Below are 26,161 nucleotides of genomic sequence, written 5' to 3'. Positions count from 1 at the left end.
GCAACTGGGTGGCTCAGTGGGTTAAGCGTCCAACTTCAGCTAGGGTCATGATCTCACAGTTTGTGGGTTTGAGCCCTGCATTGGCTCTGTGCTGACAGCTCAGAACCTGGAGCCTGCTTCGGATTCTGTGTCTCCCTCTCTCTCTGCCCCTCTTCCACTCGTGCTCTGTCTCTTTCTCAAAAATAGAATAAAAAAAAATCTTCTAAAGCTGTATTGAAATAATTTAAGTGTTGTCTAGAATCAGGCTTGAGGCCCAATAATTGGTGAATATATAATAATAATAATAATAATAATAATAATAATAATAATAATTTATTTAATAGAATCCAATTTTCACTGATTTTGTAAAATCAAGTTAAAGTTCTCTTAGATTAATGGCCAAAAGACATACAGAGAAAATTTATAACAGAAGAATTACTTTAAGAAACATTAAAATATCACATTCACTAAGCAAATATAAGCAGAAATCTAGAAAGTGTAAATTTCACTGTTCAATTAACAAAATTGTAACATGCAACACTATGACCAAATACCTCAAATATTACTAGCCTAAATCTATAGTAATAATTATAGAAAATAAAACAGCAATAGCCATTTCTAAACTTAAGTATGATCAGGTGATTTTACCAAATAATTCAACTTCTGGGAAAATTTTAAAATAACAATAAAAGCTTTGAATGGATTTCAAACATTTTAAAAGTTTGTAGATCACTCAGCATTCATATAAAAACTGCATGCCAAGCAATAGAAAATAAAATATAAATTTTACTAAAGTGCAAATTTATTATGATTTCAATAATCACATATGCTGCTATTAAATTTAAGTGTCCTATGGAAAATGGCAATGAATTCCAAAAATTGTCATTATGCAAGAAAAGAATCTATTAATTTAGCATTAAATAAGGACTAAATAATACTGAAACTATGTTAGAAGTTATTAATAATAAAATTTCCATTCTTTTTCAAAAATGCTGTTATGTAATAGCTCACTCTTACAACATGGTAGGTTTTCAATTGAACCCTTGGGATATAACACTCTCTGATGCATAGACAATAATTAAAATTTTAATTTGAAAAAGTGTTTTAAATTAGCAAGCTTTATTTTTTCAGCAAAACTTTGGAAAATCCTGGAGCAAAGTCCCAATCAAAAATAGCCTGAGTTGTTGCTTTCAAATTTATGATATATATAAATATGGGACCTGGCTCTTGGTATGAAGTTGTTAAATGAAAATATCAGGTCTGTTTAAGAGTTTCTGCAGATGGATGTCCTTTATCTTTGTGCCAGTTTTTGAAATTTCTAGAAGGATACTGCCACAAGTCCTGCATAGAATACAGACCTATGTTTAAGTCCAGTGTATTTAAGCTAACCAGTAACATTTTAGGATAGGGCCAGACATAGTTTTAAGATTATTACAGGTTTAATTTAAGCCAACTAATGCTTTATAGAAGTCTCTGAATACTAGGCGTCTAGTTTTCATGTTTTTTTTCTGAATCAAAAACCCTGTACAGAGATCTAAAAACTGGAACAATAAAGCCCCAGTATCACAGAGCTGGATCTTCACAGCATTCCAACAATTTATAAGTCAAATCTGTTTACCTTCTGTTACAAATAGGACAAAAAATTAGGGGGAAATGGGGAAGCCTCTTCAAGTGCTTAAATAGCCATAAGCTTCACAACTTCAAAAAGGTTATTTTGCACTTAAGGATACTTTTATTTCCTATATATGAAAAAAAAAGAAAAAAAATTATTGAGGGAAAGCATAGTGACATTAGAAAGCTAGTATCAAAATATCCTTAAGGCCTTCTTGAGCTCCCTCTACTGATTTTTAGACAGTTGTTAACCTGACCGAGATGTTTAACAAAACATATATAATTATCAAGATGTCCAGTCGAGTGCTAGCATTAAGAGCAGTTTTCACAGCTGGACACAGACTTCTACTCCAGACGTTATCAATTAAATTGTACTATTTGTGCACAGACAGGAAAACAAACTCAGTGAAAAGACTTTCCCCATACTCAGCCCTCAGGAAATGAGAAACAGGACACTTGCTAAAAGAAACAGTCATGGAGGGCATATACTTGAAATCTTTGCTGTCATTTAATTGTAAATATGTAGACGTAAAATACAAAGCATTTCTAGAACTTTTTTCACTTCATTTTTACATTTTTTAGCTCACTTAATTATGACTTCATGAGGAATCTCACCAAAGGAAGTAATTTAGGGAAAATACTGCCACAATTTGTGCAAGTTCTTTCAAGCCTTTTTTTTTTTTTTTTGTAAATTCACTAACTTTTGAGACTCTGCCAAAGGATTGAGATGTTGTGCATGTAATTGTTGCATTTATTTCATAAAGTTATGGGTGCATTTATATCTCATTTATTTTCTTTTGCTCTTTCCTTACATGGTCATATGATGTCACACTTTTTAATGAACACTGTGGTTTCTCAAGCATGTGCACAAACCCAAAAGGCATACTAAGCATTTCCCTTTCTCTAATAATGCCATAGTGTTTAAGTTAATGACTACTTGATATAAATACCAACTCAGTGGATCACTGCCTCAAAGGAACATAGATTTTAGAGCACTTAAGTTTTCTATGAAAGGATGTGAAGTTCTGAACAAATAAAGTGTATAATGCACCAAGATTACAAATGAGTTTTCAGAAATTCGCTTTAAATCCCAGAATTTAGTTGCAATATATGCTCCGTATGGTGTATTTAACAGTGGAAAGAAAAGTTAAATAACATATTTCACATATATTGCAGTGCCAAGCAAAGAAGGATGTTAATCTTTATTAACAAGACCACCACAAATAAAAAGAATCTTTTTTTTTTCATGATGGGAGCATTTTGGATTTTGTCAATAATTGGACATTCAGAAATGAAAGAGATACTATTTTAAAAAACACATACAGATGGCCAACAGGTACATAAAAAGTTGTTCAACATAACTAATCATCAGGGAAATGTAGATCAAAACCATAATGAGATATCACCTCACATCTGTTAGGATGTCTATTATCAAACACAAAGAAACAAACAAAAACCCTGTGCACTGTTGGAAGAAATGTAAAATGGTATAGCCACTATGGAAAAAAGTATGGATAGTCCTTAAAAATAAAAAGTAAAAAATAAAATTACCATATGATGAACTGATCCAACTCTTTCTAGCTATTTATCTAAAAGAACAAAAAGCAGGATCTCAAAGAGATATTTGTGCTCCCACATTCATTGTAGCATTATTCACAATACCCATAAGTAATGTCAACATCAGAAACTACAGAATGGGGACCACAGAATGTCAGAGTTGGCACCCCAAGATAACTCCTACCTTAGATACCACTCTTAATCCTCAGTAATCCTTACCTAGTTTACTTTTGATCATGGCACTTATCAATAATAGACATGATCCTCTGTCTACTTTAGTTTGCTGATTGTCTCTCTTTCTGCAGAAAGACTAGAGAGGCAATTTTGTTTCTACCATTCTCACTCAACCCCCTCAGCAACCAAAAGGGCACCCGAAACACAGTAGCCATTTATCAATATTTATTGAAATAATTATTTTATAATAAATATGGTCTTAATGTTTTTAAGAAAATTATTGTTTATTAAAATTAAAAATTGAATTTATATACAAATTAATCTTTTAGCTTGAAAAATAAATTTTAACGTTTATTTTTGAGAAAGAGACAGACAGACAGACAGAGTTGAGTGGGGGAGGGGCAGAGAGAGAGGGAGACACAGAATCCAAAGCAGGCTCCAGGCTCTGAGCTGTTAGCACAGAGTCTGACACAGGGCTCGAACTCACGAACTGCGAGATCCTGACCTGATCCGAAGTCGTATGCTTAACGGACTGAGCCACCCAGGGGCCCCTTTTTAGCTTTTGTCAAGCTAAAATTATCTTAATTGTATGTAAACTATAAAAGATATAAGTGCAATAATATTTTGTATAGTAAATGTTAATAAAGTAATTGTCTAAATATTTACCAATCTTTAGACAAGAACAAAATTATTAGTATCATAAATGCGATATTCTTTTGAAAATGATATTCTTTTAAATTTTTTTAATGTTTATTTTTAAAAGAGAGACAGAGAGAGTGAGCCTGGGAGGGGCAGAGAGAGGGAGACACAGGATCCGAAGCAGGCTCCAGGCTCTGAGCTGTAAGCACAGAGCTCGATGCAGGGCTCAAACCCACAAACCATGAGATCATGACCTGAGCCAAAGTCGGATGCTTAGCTGACTGACCCACCCAGGTGTCCTCTAATTTTTTTTATGTTATTTTGAAGATGACATTCTTTAAAAATGTAAAGTTTTTCTTTAAAAGTGTATAGAAATAAATTTTGTACTCTTCTAAAAGACAAATATAAATATCATTTTCACTTTCTATGTAATTTATATATCATTTGTAGAGCATAATATTAAATATAAGTCCCCGATTTTTATGGAAAGATCCTATGTTGCATAAAATAAGATAATAACAGTAAACCCTTTGTGTGGTTTCAACTTGTCAAAGACCAAAGACTAAATAAATAAATAAATAAAAGATAAACAAAATCTAAACTCTAAAAACATGAACCAATCCATGAGCATACATGTACAAAATCATCGTACCAAAACCAATCCATTAAATATGCACGATGCTACATGATGGAAGTATATATAAAAAAGAATCAACTTCAATGAGGATTATATAATAATATGTATATGAAGTGATTTTAAACTACAATGTTTTGCACACATGCAAGGAATTCTTAGGGTCTTCCTTTAAAAAGTGTTTAAGATTAATTAGAAAGAACAACCTAAGACACATTTAAAAAATCCAAAGGCCACACCAGACTGTTCACCGCATAGCTCAGGTCATAAATGCTGGGGATTAGTGGCACAACATCAATGGAGAAATATTCTAAGGTTCAAGTAGAACTTGAGTCAGGTATGGTAGGTAGTATGTTACATGAATCCCAATGACCCACACTCTTGTATAATCACCTTACCTTGTGGGTAGACATAACCTTTAAATTGCTTTTGACCAATAGAACATGACAAAGGTAATATATTGTTCTTATGGTTATGTTACGTTATATGGAAAGGAGAGATTTTAAGATGTAATTAAGGTTCCAAGTCAGTTGACTTTATGTATGTCAAAAGAGATTATTCTAGCTGAACCTGACCTAATGAGGTGGGCCACTTTAAAAGTGGATCTTAGGGGCGCCTGGTGACTCAATCAGTTGAGCCTCTGACTTTGGCTCAGATGGTGATCTCGAAGCTCCTGAGTTTGAGCCCCGCATCCAGCTCTGTGTTGACAGTTCAGAGCCTGGAGTCTGCTTTAGATTCTGTGCCTCCCTTTCTCTCTCTCTGCCCTCCCCCAACTCTCTCTCTCTCTCTCTCTCTCTCTCAAAATATAAACATCAAAAATTTTTAAAATTAAAAAAAAATAAAAGTAGATCTATAGGTCAGAAACTGAAGGAATCAGTGAAATTCTTATCTGGCCTTAAAGAAACAAACTTCCATTAGTTTTAAGCTGAAAAGAAAAGAAAAGAGAAGACAAAAGAAGAAAAGAGGAAGAAAAGAAAAGAGAAGAAAAAGAAAAGAAAGAGAAAAAAAAAAGAAAAAGAAAAAGACTCTCAACAGCCAGTGATCTTGGAGAACAACAAACTTGGACCTCAAATAAGAGCCCAACCCTGGCTGAAACCTTGATATGAGATCCTGAACAGAGGACCCAGATAGTCTGTACCGAGACTTGTGACTTATGGAAACTGTGACATAATAAATGTTTAAACCACTGAGGTTATGGTAATTTTTATGCAACAATAGAAAACAAATACATACATGTAAAGAAAAATAGACATCTTGGTAATATCCAGGGTGACACTAACATGACATTACTTGCAACAAAAACTAAAGACTCAAAAAAGCACATATGAGCACAATATGCTCTTATACTATGAAAAACTTGGCTGGAATTAGAGGAGTGAGATGTAGGTGGAGATTCTTGAAAAGGCAACAGTCCAGACAGGGTATTGGTTTTCTGTAGAGGGAAGGATCATACTTTATATTTTGATCAATCTCTCTTTTACATATGTGCATTGCACATACGAGAAAATTGAAAATCAGATTGATTGCTTGAAGCTACAGAACCAGTGAGAAGGATCTTAACATCAAGTAGAGAATTTCAACTTGATACAGTAAAAATTACAGATCCACTGATGATTTCTGAAGAACACAGTGACATTTAAAAGCTTACTTTAACTGAGAGGAATCTAGAAGAGGTATGAAGTGTGTATCAGGAGAGCATAATGAGGATGATCATGCAGCTGGTTTCAGACAGAGTTTGGTTTGAGTCCCAGCTCTGTGGGCAGCATAACTCTTTAAGCTTTGGTCTTTCACTATCTACTATCTATCTCTATGAATAGCATTGTGCATATAAAATATAATACTGCTTATAGAAATTAACATATTGTATGGCATACTATGAATTACCAAAAAATGTACTTGCTAATAACATCACTAATTATTATTACTGCAGGGAAGAAACAAGAATCAGGGAGATCAATGTAGAGAGTGTCAAAATAATTCTGATTGAGATGGGATACTCTAGGTCAAGGTAAAAGTGATACGATGAGGGAATAGAAAATAGAGAATTAGATAAAGGCTATGTTACAAAGGGAGGAATATCAAAACTTGGGGAGTCACTGCATATAGTATAGTAAGAATGATGTAAGTTTAAGACATCTATTAATTTTTCAGACCTCGGTGAATAGAAAAAATGTCATTAACTGACAGGCAAAAAAATTAAGATGGGGGACCATGTGAGGGATGAGATGATGAGTTCATGGAATTTATGCTGTCACCATGAAATCAAAGTTAAAATGTCCAGCAGACCTTTGTAAATACATTAATGGAGTTCAAATCTGGGCCAGAGCTATATATTTGGAAGATCTCTGTGAAGAGAGAATAATTGTAGCTGTTGGAGTGAATGGACTTCCTGCAGGGCTCCACAGAGAATGAGGAACAGTGAGTCAAATGAATAGTATACAAAATGGTGCTGAAATTTCAAGGATTAACAACTTTTATACCAGTCTTCATTCCAAAAGGTAAACACTGGATATTTCTAACTAATATGTAAAATATTTAATGAAAGCCCTATAATCTTACACTAAAATATTTAATGAAAGTGCTATAATCTTATACTTTTAAGTTAACTTTTCTATAAATCAAACTTTTCTACCTCCTTTGGGATCCATTTAATAAGGACAACCCAAAACTTGGATAATGAGGATTCACTAGGGAATCTGATGCAACTCTGTGGCTCCCCTAGGAACTGTGTTATAATTACTGCCACCAGTACTCACCTTTTCTCCTACTCAGTAAGCTTAATGCTATATGAAAACACAGAGCATCAACTAGAGGTCAACATTTCCCTTTGTACCTCAAGTAGAATAAATAAACAATGAATGAAGTATTTAATGTTTCCTAGGTGTTCAAGAGCCCATTTTAGACTACCTATTTTTGTATTGTGTTTCAAAACTAATTTTATTTTGATTACTTTATTTCATCTCACAGACCATTTGAAATATTAGTAGCTAACTAGTTTGAAGGTTTAAACATGACTATCAGTTGATAGCACAAGTGGTAATTTCAGGAAGTGGCTAAAGTTCAAGATGTATTTGTATTTGATATTCAGTAGGACTTTTTAGAGGGAGAAAGAAAACTAGAACTATTAGGAAACATTAATTACTCTATTTACTGTTTCTTATTCTACTTATTGTCTGCTCTTACTCTTATTAATGTTCTATGAGATAGAATAATGTAACATCTTTCTAACATTAAATACAGAGGAAAAGCTTCTTAAAGCCTTTGGTATTGTGCATTCTAAAATGTGTATACTAAAGAATAAATACCACAAAATCATTTAAATTATAATTTAATGATTAAGGGAAGACTTGGAGAAAGAGGGCAAAGTAGGCATTCACATTTAGTAAAAGTCTCACAGAAAATGTGTAGTTTTAAATAAGACACACCCAGTTGAATATTTGTCCTAAACAGAGGTGTTGGAAGTGCACAGCATAGCTGCAAAAGGAGTGAGCTGGGTTTGATTGTCTAATCCACCTATTCCTGGTTGTGTGAGCACATGCTGGAGAGGTGGACAACTTTCATCCGAGTTTCTGCTTTCTCCTATCTAAAATGAAGGTGCCATGAATTTTTTTCACAGTTATACACATGTTAAATGACCTAGATAAAATGGCCTAACATGAGTAAAACATGCGTACATATATATGTATAAAATATATGTCTACACATATTAACCCTTTGAATGGTATCCTTTTCTGTCTTCTTGTATAAGAAAATCCAGGCTCAAAGACTTTTTGCTCAAATACCAATAGGTAATTTGCCACGAGACAGAAGATGTGTTTACTTGAAGCAAATCACTCTCTCTCTTTCTTTGGAAGGATGAATGGGACCCCTCCTCAATCCTAAATGAGGCGGTTCAGACTCTGGTTGATGTCAGGATCACAGCAATTACTGTAGCTCTGAAAAAGGGGGCACATACCTACAGAGTACATGGGGGCATTTGTCCTTTTGTCACATCATGTTAGTAAAAAATCTGTAAGGGTTTTAGAAATTAGAAAAAATAAAGCCTTGATGGTCATTAAAACACTACCTAATGTGTTTTGTGAAGTGGTCCAATCACAAAAGGCAAATTATTTCCATTTCATCATCATCTTTGGGGAACACAGTTCAGGCTTGTATGTTCTAATTGCTACTGTATGTATGTTTTAATTGCTACCTTAGTGCTACTTACACAGAAAAAAATATATCACTAAAGTAAGCTTCTCTTAACTGTCAATTACAATGGTATATTTAAATAAAACTGAATGAAAAAAAGTATTTTCAAATCCTTTGCATTGTGTTTTAGAACTTCTAGCAGTGTTATGAACCAGTGTTACGAGTTGGAATAATATTCTCTGTATTGACATGCAAATGAACTCACTAAGCAACTACTTTGCTTCTGAGATTTACATAATGTGATACTAAAAGCCACATTAAATTAATATTAATTATTTGGTTTTAAAGCAAGAAAGTTCAGAGTTAAGTGGCTCTTCTTCCCACATTTTAACACATCTATGCATGTAACATTGATATACAAAGAATAAAAATATCTTAGGTATAGGCATCTCCAAACTCTATCCCTTAGAAGTGCATGGCTTATTACCCAGAGATATAGGAAGTAAACCTGATGTATCTCTTTTAGAGATAGAAACTTTCAAATCCTTATCAGCACTCATATTTTTTTTTTTTCAGAATCAGTGTGGTAACATAAACTCCTCATTATGTACACATCCATTCTGCTTCTTATTCCTGGAGAATTTTCATTTCCAATTGTCCCTTCCCTTGCCAATCAGCATGAGAGCTTATGAGTGACATTTTCATGGCAAAAAACTGGTGTGTGCTAAAGCGTAACAGCCTAAATAGCAAAAACAATAACAGAATGAACACATTTGCCACTAAAAGTATATATTGTATTTCAGCTTGCTATGTAAATTATTTTTGTATTAAGTAACATTTCTTGAACTTGAATGTTCAAGATCATTCCCATTGCATGTTTATGGTAGAGCCTAATTTACTAAGAAATATATATGTATATACACACACACACAATGTACACACATATACACTCATTATATCATGCACTTATACTATTGTTTAACTCCTTCTCTTTAAAAAACCCATACTAAGACTCAGTGAAATTCTGAATTTATCAAAAACACTATCTCATTTACTATAATAATATTAACTTCCTCAATGCCAGGGTGATTAAAGCACAAAGGGACCAATTGTTCTGTTGCATGGTGTGATGACCAATTTAATGGGAAAATTAGGATTTTCCACAAGGGACCCTACAGCTCACCTTAACTAGTCTATGCCCAAAAGACACTGGAGGTGTTGAAGCAGAAGATGATTAAGTCTGTTTGGTAAAAGATAATTGGTCACATGGCTGTTGCAATAATGTTAACAACAGGAAGTATTTTTTCTGACCTATTAGTTCCAAAGAATCTTTAGAACTTTATAATACATTAAGTAATAAAAATGCCAGAAGCAGATTTGGAGATTTGGAGCAGAACTAATAGAAACATATTATTGAAGGTGTTTTGGTCTCATCGATAAACAAGCATTAAACATGAAAAATTGTCATTATTCAAAGACAATTCTCAATAAACTATTATTTCCATAATCTTTTAAATATAATCTTAAAAGTTACTTTTAAAAAGTCAATTTCCTAAAACTTTTTAGCGTATTTCAGGTTTATTATTACTTTCTTTAATTCTCCATTGTACACGTTAGTAAATAGATTTTAAAAAAGAAAGCAATATATAGCCTTGATAACAGAAAACCCAAATCGTTTCATCTTGGCCTTAAATATAACCAAACATGCATAGTTATTTCATCTTATCTGTAAGAAAAAAATCTGTCTAGCAATATCATTTTTAAATTTTTTACTAGATCAATGTGCTTTAAGAAACTGAGAAGCAATTAAGGCAACTAGAGTATGTCATGTGACATATAATTAATTATTTCAATAATCTTTCTATACACTTTGTAAACTTTATCATCTTGAAGTAAAAAGTTCTGTATATACTTGTAGTACTTATGCAATGAAATGAATTCATTTTTTAGGAGGCTATCTACTGTGGTATTGAGTATTCCTTTGAATTTCACATGGACAAGTTATAACTCCAAAATATGGTCATTTTCTTTGTGAAGCAAAAAATTTATGAAGGGACACCACATTTGACTGTCTTTAATAGGTATCTTCCAATTTGGCAATTTTATTTGTTTACAGTAAGAAACGTATTCTACATCCAAATAGTATACCCTATATGCTAAGTTTGGGTTTATTGTGGTCACCTAATTTTACCTTACTTCAGAACTAATATATAAAAGCTAAATAGGTTTTAAAAAATCAGAAAAAATGTATCTAATATTTTAAATTTGCAATCTCATCGAATCTGCCTCCTTAGTTTCACAATTTCCAATAGCATATTTTGATTTTAGTATTTAACCATCTCACTGTGACTTCACCTGAAAGAATTTCAGATACTGGTAGTTCAAGAGAACTGTTTATACTCAAAGGAAGCCATACATCTTGGAAAACTTTATGCAAAAAGAAGTCAATGAGATACTAAAATACATTTAGGTGAACATAGTGTTTATTTCTGTTATTGCTTTTCAAGTAAGTTATAAAATTACAATATATATTGTTGTTTCCATATGACAAAGAAAAGGAAACTGAAATTAAAAGAAGCCATAATTCTGTTTGAAATTCCATACTTTGAGCATGTATACCCATATAACTAGTTTTAAAAAGAAAATTTTAAAATGTATAGAAGAAAAAAATTATTTCATATTAATTTAAAGGAGGCTGTTTAGTGGGAGCTTCATGGCCCAGTATTTCATATATTCCCTCCTTTGCTTCTCTACCTGCTTAGTCTTTAAAAAATTTTGTATCAATATTTAATGTAAGATCACATGACTGACAGGAATCCTACAAAGAACAATCTTCTTGGGGTAAAACATGAGAAAAACTTAAGGGGATTTATATTTAACCTCTAGTGTTTGCAATAATATCCATTTCTTGCAACAATCACTCTGATGTAGTAGTGTGCTGTAAATAAAATGAAAAATCTCTATGCAGAAAAATTATTTTAAATAATTAACTTTAAAGCTAAAGTTCATACTGGTAAGTGTAATGCCACTAGAAAAGAAATGTTTACCGTAATTAAAAATATACAGATATATAAAGTTAACTTAGTATACTCTTTATTTGCTGAAAAACATAGCCCTGGTCAGTTGAATGATACTTAGTAAGTCTGAAACAGCTTATATTTTACACATTCCTATTAAGATAGGATGTCTAGTTGCAATCTTTCCCTGGAATGTAAACCCTCCCCTCTCTGTTTTTCCAGCCATCATTTATCCTTAATCAAATGTCACTAAAAGAGATAAATGAAAAATCATAATTCTACTTATCAGATAAACAATATGCCTTACATATAAAGTCATGAATAGTGATAACAAATACACAGAGCACGAGTTAACTTCTATCATTTAAATATTGTTCACTATAAGAAGTACTGTTCAGTGGTTTTCTGTACTGAATTCTTTCTTCATACCCACTCAAAACACACTACCAATTGACAAAAGGAACACAGCTTCAAAAGAAAATCTCCTAAGTAGAGAAAAGCTCTCTGTTAAACATGCAAGAGGTTAAACATTTCTGAAATAGCGAGACATTTTCTCAGCCCACGCTTCCCAGTTCCATTCAATTACCAACAGCAGTAGCGACTATAATACAAGCTAATACTGTATTATTAAATCAGAGCTTCCCATTTACATCCACCTCTAACCTGAGGGGGTGGGGAGGGGATGACATTTACTATTCAATAGCAGGACAAACAGCCCCCAACTTGGAAATACACATGACCTTGGGGTGCAGAATTCTCAGAGACTGAGTTTCACAAGTTTTATTTGGATCTACTGCATAACAACACATCTAAATGAACCCAGCAGGATATGAATGCTCTTATCCTTACCACCTCCCCTCCAAAAATGTTAAGAGAGCTCTGTACTTTGCAGTCTATGCTGTAGATACCAGAGGTAATATTGATTAATCAGAGATTAGTTCACTCAAATATTTCTTCAAGATTGCATTTGCTTTAAACAACTTGTTGGTTGATTTATTTACTGCAATTTACTAACATATTTGGGGCTTGCATTGAATGGTTCTTGTTTCTTGAGCCATGCTGGAAGTGTTGCTCTACAAATATTTATATTTATAAAGCAGAATGTAACCTGATGACATTAACTTCGCAAAAAAACCCAAACCCTCAACTTCCCCTGTAGAATTCAGTGCTTAATCACCAATAGATGTGTTTGTAATAAAAATAATAATAGCAATTATTAAGATAATTGTTGCAATCATTGCCAAAAGTCCTGTTTCAGATTAGAAAAATCGTAACTTGCTTTTAAATTTTTGTATGGCACTCTGCATTCCTCCCCCCTTTGTAATAATTTATAGCATATTCTTTATCTTACCTTATTTTAAGAGTCAAAAAAGTCTCCCAGAAAGATTCTTAAATGGTGTAGGTATATAAATCACAGTAATAATAATAGTTAAAAAAAAAAAAAAAACTAAAAGATTGTTTTAGCTGGGAAAAGAGGAAAATAGTTTGGTCTAAAACTATAGAAATCTCCAAAGTCACGCTTGAATGGGCGCCCAGGTGGCAAACAGAGGACTCTCTCCCACGTCCGATACCACACTCCTTTGTCAAGTTGATATGGTCCTGCTGGTGAAGCGGGTCCCGCAGGGCACAGAGAGTGCAAGAGGGCGTTGCCTCGAGGTGCTGAAGCACCCCGTCCGCTCGCGTCCCAGGTTCAGCACCGACAGCCCAGTGGACAGCACCAGCTCCTCTCACCTCCAGTTTGTCTCAGTCACTGAACCAGGCTGATTCTCGCGCCTCCTCCCACAGCAAAAGCTGCTGCCACTCAACCCGGGCGCGCCCCGCCCCCATCATCTGACGTAACTATTTTGCATATCAACTCCCTGAGAGGTGCGGGGCCGCCCCTTTGACTGGGCTTCTGGTAGGGTCAGCTGAGGCAATCGAGGCGACAAAATCCAGGCTTATGACCAACGTGGACTTCATTGGACTTCACAATCCATTCACCACCGGTCCTGAAGAAACTAAATGCTTTTGGCGTGGCATGAGCTTTTGCCTTCGCTGGGACTGCCGTTTCTGTGCGCTCTAAAGATCGCTGCTGGCACAGCTCTGGCAGGAAGAAGGGGCGGAGGGTGGGGGCAGTGGAGCACTGAGAGGAGAGGCTGGGGAGGCGGGTGGAGAAGGGACTAGGGAATAGAATGAATCCATCCAACCACTCCAAATAATATCCCCGCTCCTTTTGATCTTCCTAGCCAAACTTTCCTCCTGCTCCCTACCATTTGTTTACTGGAAAGGATGTGTCTGGTGTTCTGTTCCCTTTCCTCGGTTCAGGGAGCTGCTAGAGGGAGTCGCTGCAGCAGAAACTTGTTTAGGAGAAAAAAATTGCACTGAGCACTGGGAGAAAATGTGAAAGCTGGCGATGCTTATCATCATTCGTAAACAGAATCTTTTCTTATTTTTTATGTGAATGATGCATAGCATATATCAGAATTCATGTTTTCTTATAGAATCTACAGAATCTTCCCTCTTCGTTCTTATGATTTGAATACATTGTCAAGCTACGTGAAGTTGGAAATTCCAGGGTTAAAAAAAATTAATAATGAAAAAAGTGAAAGTTCTCAGCTTCAACTTCCACTGCCAAAATACTGAAGGTTATGTAATATTTATTATGTCTAATATATCAATTGTTCTCTGAAAGATGGGGTATGCTGGAAGCATTTCATAGCCTTTAGCAATTCTCTCACTATATGTGATGTTTCTTGTTCCAGTGAGGCTCTGAGGGCCTTGACAGCAAGAGAAAGGGCTGCCATGCCAGATTCCTGACTGCTTAAACTTGTAAACAAATACTTTTAGTGAACTGGAGCAATCAATCTCCTAGAAAGATCATTATTCACATACTGTCCACATGTCCCACCTACAGCCAGCAGGACTTACTTGTACAAAGAAATGGGCAACTAAATATTTTCATAAACAAAGTCATTTATTCAAGAAATTTCTTAGCATGCAATACATTGTTTTCCATAAAAATGCATATATCCTGATATTCCTGGAGTGTAATATTATTCTGCACTGGACCCGCTCAGGAATGTTTGTAGGGAATCTGATGAAATGAGTATACTTGTTTATTTTCCTAACAAGAAACATAATAAATTTGATTTTCTGCAAAATTTAAGAAATTATTTAAGGAAACACATTTATTTTGTGGGCAGATATACCCAAATCCTTTCCTGAAAGTTAGTTAGCAAGATTGAGGGAAAAAAAATGATAATTTTTCTTCGGAGGGAACTTTCTTTTTTCTGCTTTTGAATAAACTTTCCTTTCCAGCTTTATTAAAGAATTTGTCTATTCCTTTCCTAAATATCCAATTCCCTTGGGATATCCCGCAACATATCTAGACCATCCCAGGTAATCTGCATTGTTTTATTTTCCTCTGACATCTATTGATTTTATGTAAGTATATAAATAACTAGTGCAATGCCTTTTTGCACTGTTCATTACATGCGGGCGCGCGCGCGCGTGCACACACACACACACACACACACACACACACACACATTCTAATAGTGTTTCAGTTACCAAAGTGATTTTATAATGGTTTCAGATACCATGGTAAGGCCTAAAGGATGACATTTGGGGGCAGATGGGTACTCTATATTACAAGTACAATGAAGCCAACTGAATATCCTGTACTTAGGCTGATCAAAGCACACATGTTATGCTTCTTTTAGAAATGTCACATGGCATATTTTAGTCTGCTTCATGCCAACATGCCAAAATGGCAGAGAAAACTTAAAAAGTCCACTGTGAAAATATGTAGAGTACATTATTAAAAATCCTTACAAAATTCCACCAAACTGTGTCATATGCTGTTTAATAGACATTATTTTTCAGTTCACTTCAGTCGTCATATTGTTTGGGGCTATGAATTACATTAACGCAGGCATAATATTATTCAACAGCCTAAGGGGATAATTGCTTCAAATGTTTCAAATAAGGGGGAGGGAGAAAGCATTTTCTCATTGTGGGGAGTGGGAGAGAAAGAAAGAAAGAAAGAAAGAAAGAAAGAAAGAAAGAAAGAAAGAGAAGAGAAGAAATAGAACTATTTTGGTACGCATGCACAAAGAGGCATGCATACAGAAAAGTACTGGGAGGACTGAACCCTCCTCAGAGATTCTAAGTTTTTTTCCGACTTAAATTAGCTGTATGACCAAGATCAAGATATTTAAACTCTTTCATCATACTCGTCATTTGTAAAATTTGAGGATTTTATTGCACTAAATTGTCTCTAAAGTTCCTTACATATCTGTCATTCTATGACTCTACAGTAGAATTTTAAAACTTCATGAATTACTATATTATAATGATATTGTGATAGAATTCAAGATCTTAAGAGCCCTCCCCTCAGGTGGGATAAATTGGCATCTGGTTACTAAGACTGTGAAAATGGTACCTTAGGGTAATTAGTTTGGGAGGCGTGCAAAAAAGATGAGTGACTAGAACAAAAGATGAGGCTAAGTAAGAGAGGTCAAAAAAACTACATTTTACCTACCCAAGATGAAATTAAGAGAGGATTGAATGGGTCTGATAAAGTAGTCATTTATTTTTATATAAACAATATTATAATATCCTCACATATAGTCATACAAGTAATTACTGTTCAGGATGTTTAAAATAGTTGTAAAGCAACAATAAAATCTAATGCATGCAAAAAGTCATTAGATGGAGTTTTAGTTATAAATTGTCATGGGAAAGATGACTAAAATATTAAGTAAATATGAACAAGGAAAACATCTTTAAAGCTGAATGACCAACATGTACTTAAGGATTTTAATTTAGGTAATTTACATGAACATATTAAAACGTAATACACAGAAATTATGAAGCTCATTGTGTTGTTGCTTTGTGCATGTGTATTTATACTTGTACAAAAGAATTACCTTTTAATCATATTGATTTTTGGTTCTCTATGTTTGGATTCCTGTAGTGTCATCAAATTTTACAAGCTCCTTTTCAAATTATAATTATTCCAATGTATTTGTAGCATATTAGAATTATAAATACTCTAAAGATAATAACAATGTATGCTTTCTTAATTTTTATTTTTTAATCTATTATGAGAAGCTTTCCTGTGAATTAAGAACATGCTTATTTGAAAAGCCAAGATTCACTACTTTTTGCTGGGTAATTTTCATTCTTAATTTTGGAGAATCAAAATAATAAAGCAAATCCGGTTTAAAAAAAAAATCAGAGCCACAATGACCAAGAACTTCCTTAATTAAAAAGAGCAAGAAAATTACAACATAATCACAAAATGTATCTATCTTAGAGATTTTAACTTCCTTGCAATGTGAGCTTCCATGATTGTGCTTTCACTTAATACATTATATGCACATAGTTTTTAAAGCATGAAATCTGCATTCAACAATTAGTGCTTATGATAAAATAATTCCTGAAATTTGTTTTATGCTCTTGGTTTCGGGCTTTTTAACAGCAATTACAAGTGCCAGGTATGCAACGATTTACAACATTATTTGGATATTTGACACTTGAAAATATATTTTTCTTCCCTGACTTCTACTGTTGTTTTTCTTCCTACTTCCATTACTTCCTTCCCTTCCTCCTTTCTAGGCTTTACTCTCTTAAGACCTTTCTCTCTCTCTACCTATCCTTTATGTTAACATTCTATTAATAAAAATTTATTAGTGATCTGTCTGTTGTGTTATAGGATATTTAAATACAGTATTGTATTATTGAATGAAGTGTTGATACAATATGTTTATATTTAAATTTCTTAGCTACTGCAGTATTTCAACCTTGTACCAATTTTATGTGTATGCGGGTGGGGGGTGAGGGGAGAATGCACTGAAGAGGAAAATATGTTTTCTTTAAAATATGTGAATAAGGTTTAAGATATAAGAACCAAAACTTCAATTCTAATATATAAAGCTACAGACTGAAGAACAGTATTGAATTAAGCACACATGCAAGAGCGTTTTTAACCTAAGTGGTATTTGCAATCAACTACATAGCTCTCGTGTGATTATGTTAGCTTAATTTTAATATTTTCAATATATGTTGCAAATTCAGATTATGTTTACCTTGTCTATTCGAGTTCAGGCATTGTATTTGTTTCACATAAGAGATTGTTACATATATGATGAATAATAAAAAAGTTAGTTCTTTTCATATTAGTATTTAATACACAGGGAGACACACTAAGACTATTTCTGTAATTTTTAATCATGAACATACCATCAAAATGGTACATTTCATAAAAGATTAGAGATTGCTTTTCAGAAATACCATGCTAAAACCTGGGATAGAATTCTTTATCCCTTAAATTCTCAGATCAATGCATGTATGAACTCTTTAATTCCCACTATGTAAATGGGTTTTTCAAATTCCACAAGAACTTCAGCAAATGTATAATATGAATGGAAGTCATTGGTTCAAAAAACTAGTTGATGTTAATCTGTATCGAGGTCATATTAAATAGAGAAAGACTAGAACATGTTTCAAGAAATGTTGCCTCACTAGAAAGCTAAAATCTACAGCATTTAACAGCAATCTAGGTTAGATTTTAAGCAATAGATTTGTTCATTATCATCAGTAATCTGGAGCTTATTATCATCTACAATTATTATCAATAATGTGGGTCAAATAAAATCCTGAATATGAATTCAGGATTAAGTACCAATGGGCCACTCAAAGGATCACTGTAGAGTACAATGAATGGTATGTACTATGGAAAGTGTGGAAAGACCTGTGAAGCTATTATTTTTCTTATGATAAACATGGATTCTTAACTTGATAAGTTTTATCTTCTAAATTGGAGGGAAAAAGTAAAACTGCCTCTTTATATAAACATATCAAGGGAAATGAACCTTAATAGACGGATTTACCAGACTCATGTTTGTGTTACCTACTCTAGTTTTCCAGTTTTCATGTACAGTACTTTTATATTCCTTATCTAATAGCTCTTTTGAGACATACTCTCTCTGACTTCCAAGTGATACCACTATGAATTTCCCCCAGAGCTATATTTTGCCTTTCTTGTTTGGCTTGGTAAAGACTATTTACTTTTTCTGCGCTAGTCTGAAAACAATGGGAATAACTTTTCTATAAGAACCATCATCTACCCATATGTCCATGCATAGAATTCTCAGGCTCACAGGGCTGGCATCAAAACATGTTGTTCTATAAAAGTGAGTACCAAACGAAATGAAGAATTAAGCAAATACTTTTATAATAAATGTAATTGAATAAATTAAATATTGTTTTTATATTGCCATATGTCTATACAATTTGGGATAGTTTCATTAAGATGGAAGATATTGGGGCAGATGAGTGGCTCAGTTGGGTAAGTGTCTGACTTTGGCTCAGGTCACGATCTTATGGTTTGTGAGTTCGAGCCCCACGTTGGGCTCTGTGCTGACAGCTTAGAGCCTGGAATCTGTTTCAGATTCTGTGTCTCCCTCTCTCTCTGCCCCTTCCCTGCTCATGATCTGTCTCTCCCTGTCTCAAAAATAAATAAACATTAAAAAACAAGAAGAAGAAGAAGAAGATGGCAGATACGAACATAAGCCTAGAAGAAAATAATTGAGTCATTGGCTTAGTAGGAAAAAAATTTTTGGAGTAATTTTTTATAAACTAAAGGTGGAGAGAAAATAATATAGTTCTATTTTTCCAGATTTATATAATAATCTTGGTAATCTTCATAAACTTAAATGTTAAAAGTGGATGTAGAGAACTATAATTAAAATACCTTTCATTAATAGATTCAATGCACACTCTGCTAATAGCTGTGTTATAGAAAATAATAGAAATTGTAGTAAAATCTGAAAAATCCAAATGTATCCATTAATTCATTTGAGCAAATGCTTTACAACTCAACCTAATCTTCTATGATTAAATTAACCTGAGAGTTATAGTTACACCCTATAGTGAGGGATGCATTTATTGAAATTAGAAATCATTAATCTAAGTGGATCAGATATATCACTGCCTTCACTGTAGTTTTAAAAGCAATTCTGGAAAAGTCTCCTTTTCTTTCCTTTATTATTTTAATAATCAGTGTTTGGGGCAGGTAATTTGGAATTTGCTAATCTTAAGACTTGAGGATCTAAAAATACTGTACCATTTTACAAGTGTAATGAAAATTGAACTATGAAAATAAAGCGTAAGACTTACTGATTCTCAAAAACATGATTTTAATTCTTAGAGTTCCTGTGTTTAAGAGAACTCTTAGGGCATCTATTGGCCAATGTTAGTATTACATATGAGAATGATTATACAGCAGCGTGAACCCTAGAGTTCTGTGTATCAAAATAATGATTTAAATGCATGCTGATTAAGAATTTATGATGGAAATCTTTAATGTTTATTGTTGGATTTAAAGTGTTGTGCAAATACATGAAAACTAATATGGTATGGGAGTTAGACTTATAAAACTTTTGTAAAAACTATTTGCATTTCAATATTTTCAAAATTTATTTTGTCTCTTAGAATCTGTATGTCACTGGATTAGCTTCCTTTAGTATTTTATTTACACTTCTGAATATTTTAAGAGTGTCATAATAATTATCTTTTCAAATTTCAAAAGGAGCACACATAGCAACATATTTTATATTGTTCTTTGAGAGCAGAACATAAAAGGATATTGAGAATATGGCTGTTAAGTCTCCAGTTCAAAAGATTATAATATGTAGTTAGTGGAGATGATATGTTTATTTGGCCAGATGGACAAGTAATTTGCCCAAACAGCTACTTCCTACACATTAGGTACAGTGAGAAAGGATGGAAAAGGATCTAGATCTTAAGGTCTAGCATCTGTGTGTGTGTATATGTATTTAGTATATAATACAAAAACATTATTGGGGCGCCTGGGTGACTTAGTCAGTTGAGCATCCAACTTCAGCTCAGATTATGATCTCAGAGTTGGTGGGTTCGAGCCCTGCATCCACCTCTGCACTGACAGCTCAGAGCCTGGAGCCTGTTTCAGATTCTGTGTCTCCTTCTCTCTCTGACCCCATCCCTGCTTGTGCTCTGTCTCTCTTTCTCTCTCAAAATTAAATAAACATTAAAAAAATTATAATATAAATACATATGTATTAAATAATACATAAAGTAAGCAATGAACCACAAAAATCTACCCCAAAAAACAGAGCACACTTTACACACTGTATGTTAGCCAACTGACAATAAATTATATTTAAAAAATAAATAAATAATATAAAAATTAATAATGTCATAATTAAAATTAAAATATATAATTAAGATAGAAATAAAAAATATTAAGAAGCATATATAAAATTTCAAAGGTAAAAATGAGTCAAAAGCCGAAGTAAAAAGTGATAAATCCTGAAAGAGAAGTAGAGTTTGGTGAAGTGAGCAATTACTACTGATTTTTTTGTTCTTTTTAGACTTTCTTGTATATAAGATCCTTCCAGAGCATATGGGCCAAAGCAGCTGTCTCAGTTTGTTCCCAAGAATGGTACTAGCACTGTCTGGGAAAAAAAAATATGCTGAGGACCAAAAAGAGATGTATACACGTTACTTTTATTGAAGTTTCACTCCACTGATGTGTTTCTGCTATTTATTAATATTATATAGAAATTATTTGAATTCAAACAGCAAACACTGTCACAAAAGAACCTCGAAAACAAGTCTACCTAACAGATCAGGAATTTACAATATACTTCTTGTGTATTCATTAACGCTGCTCACTTCATAAAGCCAACTTCCCTCCTGTGAATGTGTTTGAATCACATTTTGTGGTCTCCAATGGTTGAATGGAACCACGTGCCCACTTCTGTAGGAAGGATTATGAGTAGAAGTGACACATGTCACTTCTGGGCCGAGAATTTAGCAAAATCCCGCAGAGCGCCTTTTTCTCTGTCAGAGAAATTGACAACATTTGAGATAAGTGGCTGCTCAGTTAGCCTGGCTTCCCCAGGGACAACCATGAACCAAGAAGCCTGTGCTGACTGTGATGGTTAGTTTTGTGTCACCTTGACTGGGTTAAAGATGCCCAGGTAGCTGGTGAAACATTACATCTGGGTGTGTCTGTGAGGGTGTTTCCAGAAGAGATTAGCATTTGAACTGGTAGCCTCAGCAAAGATCTCCCTTACCAATGTGCTTGGGCATCATCCAATCCACCAATAGCATCAATAGAACAAAATGAAGGAGGAATGGCAAACTCACTCTGCTTGAGCTGGGATATCCACCTTCGGCCCATCCCGCTTTGGAACTCAGATCAGGACTTACACCATTGTCCTCTCTACAACATCCCAATTCTCAAACTTTTGTACTCAAAGTAAATTATGCCAACGGCTTTCCTTATTCTCTAACTTGCAGACAACAGGTCATGAGACTTCTTGGTCTCCATAGTTGTGTGATCCAGTTCCTATAATAAATTATCTATCTATCTATCTACCTATCTATCAATCTATCTACCTATCTATCATCTATCAATCATCCATCTATTTATCAATCTATTTACCTATTTATCTAAATTCTATTGGTTCTGTTTCTCTGGAGAACCCTGATTAATATACACTGAACCATGATGGGCTTGAAACATGAGCAAGAAATAAACCTTGGTTATTTTAGGCTACTGAAATTTAAAGTGTGTCTTAGGCTTCTGATATTTGAGGTTTGTTTGTTATAACACATAAATAGCTTAAACTAATTGGTAAATAACAGTAGTTGAGTTGATTTTAAAATAGTTATATATGCATCAATCCCTCACAACATCTTAGTTACACATGAACCGACCTCTCTAGGTTCCTATATGAATAATGTAACTGATCTCTTGAGATATATAGGCTTATTTATGCCCTAGGTTTCATATTTATCTGGAATCAAATAAAACAAATCTCATCCTCTTACTATCCATCCTAAAATAAGGTTAGGTTGAGTTAGTAAAATAAAGTAACCCTGTATTGACCTGAACTACGTTTCTATCATTATGACCTGGATGCATTATTCTAGAGCTAATTATTTGGCTTCTATTCTACACTGCATAATGGCTCACTATCTTTCAGTTAGGATTTAATTTCCACCTACCCATTTTTGTCCAAAATAAGAACAAAGCCTCTCCTTTGGTGGTAATTTCCAAGTATCTCTTCAATTACCCATTCAACAAACAGAAATCTGTTTTCTACTCTGAAACAAATATGCTGGGAGTTAGAGATACAAAAAATAATATGCAGTGCCCATCCAAGCCATTGCATTATGGTGTACCAAGTATTAAAATAGGGTAATGTGCCTAGAATCATCCCAGTCCAGTGTAAGCCTTATAGGTATTTCTACTGGGGATCAAAGTTCTGCCTTTAAAACTCATTCAGAAGGATTGGCTGGCACTTCCCAGGGACATTGTTCCCAGATATAAAATGACTGATCTATAGATTTCAAAGTATTGCTTGCCTATGTTCTCTATATCAATATTCCACCTACCTAACTAAGCAACAGCTAGTAAAATGAATATTATCCTATACCTAGAATTGATGGTGAATTACTTGTTCGTTTGACTACTATGACTTGACCAAATGGCTCAATTACAGCATTTAAGCGTCCTTGCTTTTTGAAGCTAGTGAGCTTGTCTAGTTTTGTCCAGTCCCCCTATTTCCTTCCCAGACTCATACTAGTCCTAAATTGTTACAGTGAAACTACTTCATATATGTCTAAAAAATTTCATCTAGAATACTAAGAAAATTTATGGAGAAGAAAACTAGCATTAAATGAAAAAATACTTGGTTTCAAACACTACTAGGACCTTCAACTTTGTTATTTCTTTTATGACTCACTATAACACTCTGAGTTTATTATTATAATCACTGATTTACCACTGACTGCAGAGAAGTAAAGTCATTTGTCCATTGTTGAAGATTAAGTTAGTGAAACACACCAGAATTAATCTAAGTATAATGCAGAAAATCTTTCCACTTTATCACCATAGTATATCTCCACAACCCTTAGTATTTCAAAATTGTTTTTCTGAGGTGTGATAAAAATAGTTAGGGGGAAACCACTTATATTTGGAGAAACAGAGAATTCCTTCACAGGTGAGGAAAAGGTATTCCAGGAAGAGAAGGAAAGTGCAAAAAAACCAAAACAAAACAAAACAAAATGGGCGGGGGGTGGACACAAAAATTGGAGCTTGTTGTTTGTTTTATGGCTTATAAAATAATCAAGTCTAGAAAAGCATGGGGTGCATAAGGGTCATGAAAGGGAATCAAATGAGACAAGAAGAGTTACTTTTTAAAAGTTGTATCTAGGGGTGCCTGGGTGGCTGTCGGTTGGGCATCTGACTTCAGCTCGGGTCATGATCTCACAGTTTGTGAGTTCAAGCCCTGCTTCGGGCTCTGGGCTAACAGATGGAGCCTGGAGCCTGCTTCGGATTCTGTGTCTCCTTCTCTCTCTGCCCCTCCCATGCCAATGCTCTGTCTCTCAATAATAAACATTTAAAAAATTTTTTTAAAAGTTGTATCAAATTATTATCTATGCTCTCTCCTCTTCCACTTAATTCTCCAAATACTTCCATCTTTACTGTGTGTTCTCCCCATAGTCTTTGGAAATTGCTCTGATCAGGATCAAAATAATCCACTTTTCAACAAATTTCAGAGATACTTTTCCTGTCCTGAACTCAGAATCATTTAACACTGTTGACCATGCCTGCATTGGAAGACATACTTTATTTGGCTTCTGTGACACTACACCCTGTTGTTTTGAAGAAATTGCCTGATAATTTTCAGTTTTGCCTCTTTTCTCTTTCTTTGCTTTCCTTCTCAAGTTGTATCCTTCCTCTTGCCTTCTCTCCCTCACTGCCTCCCTCCCTCTCCCCTCCTTTTGTCCTTTTGATTCCTCATCCTCTGCCATTCTGAAATGTTTCTCAGGAATCAAATCCTACTCTTGTCAATTATTATTCTACATGTTGTCTGGAAATTCTCTTCCACTCCTTCCACAACCCTCTACATTTTGCTGACCTGATTCAGGGCTCAGAATCAAATGGCACTTCCCAATAAAATTGCAATAAAAATAATTCACAGGTATCTGAAACACATGTCCCATATTGAATTTATCTATCTGACTGAAATCTTTTCTTATGATCCTTTTCTTATTGGACAACACCTCCATTCATCAGAGTTAAAGCTCAGAGTCCGATTGCTTAACTTTTGAGTTCTTTTAATCCCAATTTAGATGTCACTTTCTTCAGGAAGAATTCCTAATTCCACCCTTTGCAGTCCTTTTTTCCTCTTTGCAGTCTTAATCAGACATGCCAACATCATGGTTAACTAAATCTTTAATTTCCTCAAAATTATCACTTTATCACATTACATATAATTGCATATTTAAGCATGTATCCTGTTTCCTACATGAACCTCCATGAAAGAGTTCATTACGGGATTTCTAATCTTAGCCCATACCTGGCTCATAGTATAGAATCAAAATTTAATATACTGAATTCTATAAGTCCAATAATTTGAGAGTTTCCAAATTCCTAAATGATGACCTTTAGAAGGGGAGTGACAGTGTGCACACTGGGTGGGCTAGAAGGGGAAGGATAAAATAATAGTCATGTAACTCAAGTAAAAAGGCAATAGTTATCATAAATATAATAAAAGAGATGACCAAAACAAGTGAAAATCATGTATAAACTAAGAACAAGTCAGGGAAAATAGAAATTGCCCATTGGAGTGCTTAAAGAATTGTACAAACTTCAAGGAATTTAATTTCAACAAGGTAATAATAAAGCTTCATATGATAACTTTCTTTGAAAGATCAAGAGTTATTGTATTGAAAAAGAAATAAAATAGAACCACTATCATCAACAACAACAAAAACAAAAACCTTTTGAGAGTTACTATTGTCTACTAAATTACGTAAAATTCCTGGCTTTGCCTTACTTCCTCATTTAAAATTGCATTGAAGTCAATTAAAATTGGACAGCACAAGTATCACTGAACTTTGTAAGTTTATTTTGTCACAGGTATATACCTTAGTCCAAGCTACAATTATCTATATTATACATCATCTATCATCTCCTATTATCTGATTGCCAAACTGATCTCTTATTTTCTTACCTCCTTGAAAATATGTTTTCCTCACATTAACTGCAGTTATTTTTTTAAATATATGTCACATTATGTTGATTCTTTCCTTAAAATTTTACATTCCATTTGTTATTTTAAAAAATCTAAATTAGTAACCGTTGTTCACAGGTCCCTCCACTATTAGGCATTCACATCTTTGATGTCAGACTCTACTCCTGCCCTTATCTTCACTGACTTTCAATCATTGTAGCAATCTTGTTACTCTTTGAACATGTGAATGTTCACACCCATGTGAATGTTCACTCCATACTTGATGCACCCTCTTCCCAAATTCTGTTCTCCCAGATTTCCCTGTGGCTAGGACCTAAGCATTTAGCTCCATGGAGTGGACT

The 26,161-nt window shown here is 34.0% G+C and overlaps 1 protein-coding gene across 4 annotated transcripts in view; it reads right to left on the bottom strand.

Annotated features, from left to right (window-relative positions):
- Positions 1-26,161, bottom strand: part of FSTL5 (follistatin like 5) — a 786,930-nt gene that overhangs the window by 747,661 nt on the left and 13,108 nt on the right. Inside the window, exon 1 of one of the 4 annotated variants that reach the window (XM_023252713.2) lies at positions 13,094-13,792. The exons of the other annotated variants lie outside the window; for them this stretch is intronic. The gene's annotated coding sequence lies outside the window, so the exon portion shown is untranslated. Of the gene's footprint in view, positions 1-13,093; positions 13,793-26,161 lie in introns of those variants that run through there. 4 annotated transcript variants of the gene reach the window in all.

The sequence above is a fragment of the Felis catus genome, chromosome B1 (genome assembly GCF_018350175.1).
Source record: "Felis catus isolate Fca126 chromosome B1, F.catus_Fca126_mat1.0, whole genome shotgun sequence".
NCBI classification, from domain to species: Eukaryota; Metazoa; Chordata; class Mammalia; order Carnivora; family Felidae; genus Felis; species Felis catus.
The sequence above is the reverse complement of the archived record's forward strand: the minus strand, read 5'-3'. Positions and strand labels throughout refer to the sequence as shown.